Genomic DNA, 5000 nt, shown 5'->3' on the forward strand with positions numbered 1-5000 from the left:
GACGTCCCACGATACATGCCAGTTAAACACCGACGGGCGGTGAACCAACAGCGTGGGACACAAATCCAACTACGAGCTTTTTAACCGCAACAACTTTAATATACGCTATTGGAGCTGGAATTACCGCGGCTGCTGGCACCAGACTTGCCCTCCAATAGATACTCGTTAAAGGATTTAAAGTGTACTCATTCCGATTACGGGGCCTCGGATGAGTCCCGTATCGTTATTTTTCGTCACTACCTCCCCGTGCCGGGAGTGGGTAATTTGCGCGCCTGCTGCCTTCCTTGGATGTGGTAGCCGTTTCTCAGGCTCCCTCTCCGGAATCGAACCCTGATTCCCCGTTACCCGTTACAACCATGGTAGGCGCAGAACCTACCATCGACAGTTGATAAGGCAGACATTTGAAAGATGCGTCGCCGGTACGAGGACCGTGCGATCAGCCCAAAGTTATTCAGAGTCACCAAGGCAAACGGACCGGACGAGCCGACCGATTGGTTTTGATCTAATAAAAGCGTCCCTTCCATCTCTGGTCGGGACTCTGTTTGCATGTATTAGCTCTAGAATTACCACAGTTATCCAAGTAACGTGGGTACGATCTAAGGAACCATAACTGATTTAATGAGCCATTCGCGGTTTCACCTTAATGCGGCTTGTACTGAGACATGCATGGCTTAATCTTTGAGACAAGCATATGACTACTGGCAGGATCAACCAGGGAGCTGCGTCAACTAGAGCTGAGCAGCCGGCCGCCCGGGAGTGTGTCCCGGGGGCCCGCGCGAACACGCAAGCGTCCGCTCAATTATTCTGCAAACAGGAGGAGGCTGAGCTCCCCTGCACAATACACCTCGAAACCCTCTCAGGTCCCGGCGGCGCGCAGCGCCGTCCTAAGTACTTGGTCGGGTTCGAGAGAGGCGCAATCGCCCGGAGTTTGGCGAGTAGACGCTTTAGGTGCGACCACCCGTGCTCCCAACTGAGCTTGCCGCTGCCGACAGAGGCCCGGGAGCGTGCTGTCGTGGCATTGCCGGCGGGAGACAACACGCGCCACCTACGGTGACCGGCAGCTCCAACGCCAGCGCCACAGAAGGACAAAAGCCCCACTTGGGTGCCGAAGCGAACTCTCCCAGCACAGCGCACGCGCCAACACGTCCGCACAGCTGCGATACAAACCACCTGCGAGAACCGCAGAGGCGACCGAGCAGCAGACGGCGTCGCGGCGCCGAGCGCCGGGCGGCGGCGCATCCTCAGCGCACACAGTCCTCAATCGGACCAGCACACTGCAGATGTCCACCGCGCTTCGCACCGGGCCCGCGAGGACCTACTTTGGCCGCACGGCGCCGCGTGCAGGGTGCGCCGGCGCGCAGCTGCGCCGCCTGCCGCCTCCGTCGGCCGGCGCGCCTGCCACTGGCCGCCCCCACCAGCCGGCTGTAGCGCGTGCGCCCACGCACCGCGCGGCCAGCACGCCGGGAGGCCCCCCCTCACCGGCCGGGGACGGTCCCACCCAGCCACCGCCGCGTATCGCTTCACACCCAGATGCCATTCACGTTCGTGGGCATGGTGGGTATCGCTGGAACAACCGGTTGGTAGCCCAACCGATCGTCGCCATCACTGATTCACCTCTAGCGAGAACAACCGCACCACAACGGTTTACCAGTTGTTCATTTGCATAACGTCACCAGCAAACGTAGGCGTCCATCGCCATTTGCAAATTCAACGATTGTTGCATGCCTGTGTCAGGTGTCACGACACACTATGTCTGCCCACATACACGCAACAACATGTGCACGCTTCGCGAACACGTGGAAGGTGGCCCCCGTACGTATGCGATGTCCATTGCGCGAACGACTGTCAACCGGCCTCTGTCGCATGTCGCAGATGTGGAACGCAGTGCACCATGCTATCACGGTGTGTGAGAAGAGACGACTACGTCTGACAACACGCGCCACTACATCAACAGACGGCTCATGCTGATCGCCATCCAGGGCATACCACACTGCAATCCAGCTCTTATAGGGAGACGACACGTAGCTGAGTGCACAACATTTGGACCGCATGGTTCGCCGTTGTTGGCGCAGTCGTTGTACGGTCACATGTACCACGATGTATCATTCAGTACATGAGGACCAATGTGCAGTACAGTGTGTGATTTGGACGTACAACATCAGCGGACAGTTGACACAGGCCGTACCACAGCGTAGGCTAAGTGCTTCGCACATGCGAATGCCAATGAACAACTGCAAATGCCAATGAACAACTGCAAAGGGCATTGAGCATGTACGTCCTGCTGCCATCCACATTACAGTGTATAGCTGCAAGGTGTTTAACATGAAGCGATACACTGGGGACCGGGCAGTGCGAGTAGCAAACTATATTGCGGGGGTTGCAGTTAGGCAACACTACACTAATTTAACGCGTCGTATGACAATTACAGAGCAGGTTAAGGCCCAACGTGTGTTGGGTTAAGGCCCAACGTGTGTTGGGTTAAGGCCCAACGTGTGTTGGGTTAAGGCCCAACGTGTGTTGGGTTAAGGCCCAACGTGTGTTGGGTTAAGGCCCAACGTGTGTTGGGTTAAGGCCCAACGTGTGTTGGGTTAAGGCCCAACGTGTGTTGGGTTAAGGCCCAACGTGTGTTGGGTTAAGGCCCAACGTGTGTTGGGTTAAGGCCCAACGTGTGTTGGGTTACGTTAAGGGGCAATGTGGGTTACGTTAAGGGGCAATGTGGGTTACGTTAAGGGGCAATGTGGGTTACGTTACGGCGCAATATAGGTTACGTTACGGCGCAATATCGGTTACGTTAAGGCGCAATACAGGTTACGTTAAGGCGCAATACAGGTTACGTTAAGGCGCAATACAGGTTACGTTAAGGCGCAATACATGTTACGTTAAGGCGCAATACAGGTTACGTTAAGGCGCAATACAGGTTACGTTAAGGCGCAATACAGGTTACGTTAAGGCGCAATGCAGGTTACGTTAAGGCGCAATGCAGGTTACGTTAAGGCGCAATACAGGTTACGTTAAGGCGCAATACAGGTTACGTTAAGGCGCAATACAGGTTACGTTAAGGCGCAATACAGGTTACGTTAAGGCGCAATACAGGTTACGTTAAGGCGCAATACAGGTTACGTTAAGGCGCAATACAGGTTACGTTAAGGCGCAATACAGGTTACGTTAAGGCGCAATACAGGTTACGTTAAGGCGCAATACAGGTTACGTTAAGGCGCAATACAGGTTACGTTAAGGCGCAATACAGGTTACGTTAAGGCGCAATACAGGTTACGTTAAGGCGCAATACAGGTTACGTTAAGGCGCAATACAGGTTACGTTAAGGCGCAATACAGGTTACGTTAAGGCGCAATACAGGTTAGGTTAAGGCGCAATACAGGTTAGGTTAAGGCGCAATACAGGTTAGGTTAAGGTACGACATAGGTTAGGTTAAGGTACGACATAGGTTAGGTTAAGGTACGACATAGGTTAGGTTAAGGTACGACATAGGTTAGGTTAAGGTACGACATAGGTTAGGTTAAGGTACGACATAGGTTAGGTTAAGGTACGACATAGGTTAGGTTAAGGTACGACATAGGTTAGGTTAAGGTACGACATAGGTTAGGTTAAGGTACGACATAGGTTAGGTTAAGGTACGACATAGGTTAGGTTAAGGTACGACATAGGTTAGGTTAAGGTACGACATAGGTTAGGTTAAGGTACGACATAGGTTAGGTTAAGGTACGACATAGGTTAGGTTAAGGTACGACATAGGTTAGGTTAAGGTACGACATAGGTTAGGTTAAGGTACGACATAGGTTAGGTTAAGGTACGACATAGGTTAGGTTAAGGTACGACATAGGTTAGGTTAAGGTACGACATAGGTTAGGTTAAGGTACGACATAGGTTAGGTTAAGGTACGACATAGGTTAGGTTACGGTACGACATAGGTTAGGTTACGGTACGACATAGGTTAGGTTACGGTACGACATAGGTTAGGTTACGGTACGACATAGGTTAGGTTACGGTACGACATAGGTTAGGTTACGGTACGACATAGGTTAGGTTACGGTACGACATAGGTTAGGTTACGGTACGACATAGGTTAGGTTACGGTACGATATAGGTTAGGTTACGGTACGATATAGGTTAGGTTAAGGTACACATTGTTGTAAGGAAAGGTTTAATGGGGGGCGGGGCGGGGCGGCCGGTTTGTTGATTGTGATTATAGTAAGTGGATGCCTGCGGCATCATCTGATTTGCCACGTCAGGGTGCACCTTTGGCTCATGACAGGCGGCGCTCTCATTCCATGCTTGTGGCAGACCTGTGTCTTTCATTCCTGCCATTGTTTGTGTGCTGTGAGAGGAGGCAGTATTGTGATGTTGGGTGCACCCCTGTGTAGGACATGTGTGGGTGTTGGTGGCTTGGCTGAGCAATGGTGGTTGTCGGGTGGGTGGGATATTCTGTTTTCTGAGTGGACCTCCCAGTCTGGTTATGACAGTGTGGATTGTCTAATGTGGCGGAGAGGATGCACTGGGTGTTGTTCCATGCTGGTGCTTACATATTGTCTGTGTGCGTGTTACAGGCAGAGAGTAGTGCGTGATAAGGGTGTGTGGCTGACGTGTGGTTGTGATTGTGAGCAGAGTCTTTCAGCATGTATACGGACAGTTGTATACATTATCTGTATTCTGATGGCTCTATCTATTACTAATCAGCGCCGTGTATACGTTTAATCCGGTTCCAGTCGAAACTGTTGTATCTCTGTACATTAGTGACACGGCGAGCCCGCTATGTAGTTACTCGTCTCGGCAGCTTCCACCGGTGTATGGCAAATGATTATAAGGAATCAGTCTAGTCGTCAATACCGATGGTGTGACGTCACATGTCTGGGGTGGGGGACGCTGCGCCCTTCCGGTGGGTCATGGCCTAGAAAGACTCTTCCCACGCAGGGGGGCGTGGACTGTCATTGACTCTTCCAGGTAATATACTTGCCGTACGTTCTTGCGACTGCGAGTGCAAC

At 52.3% G+C, this 5000-nt stretch overlaps 1 non-coding gene across 1 annotated transcript in view; it reads right to left on the reverse strand.

Annotated features, from left to right (window-relative positions):
• LOC124579043 overlaps nt 1–718 on the reverse strand; it is a 1910-nt gene extending 1192 nt beyond the window's left edge. The window contains exon 1 of the ribosomal RNA XR_006972796.1: nt 1–718. This exon is cut by the window's left edge and continues 1192 nt beyond it. This is a non-coding gene — a ribosomal RNA (small subunit ribosomal RNA).
• Between the last annotated feature and the right edge of the window lie 4282 nt (nt 719–5000).

Source organism: Schistocerca americana, unplaced genomic scaffold (genome assembly GCF_021461395.2).
Source record: "Schistocerca americana isolate TAMUIC-IGC-003095 unplaced genomic scaffold, iqSchAmer2.1 HiC_scaffold_287, whole genome shotgun sequence".
Lineage (NCBI taxonomy): Eukaryota > Metazoa > Arthropoda > Insecta > Orthoptera > Acrididae > Schistocerca > Schistocerca americana.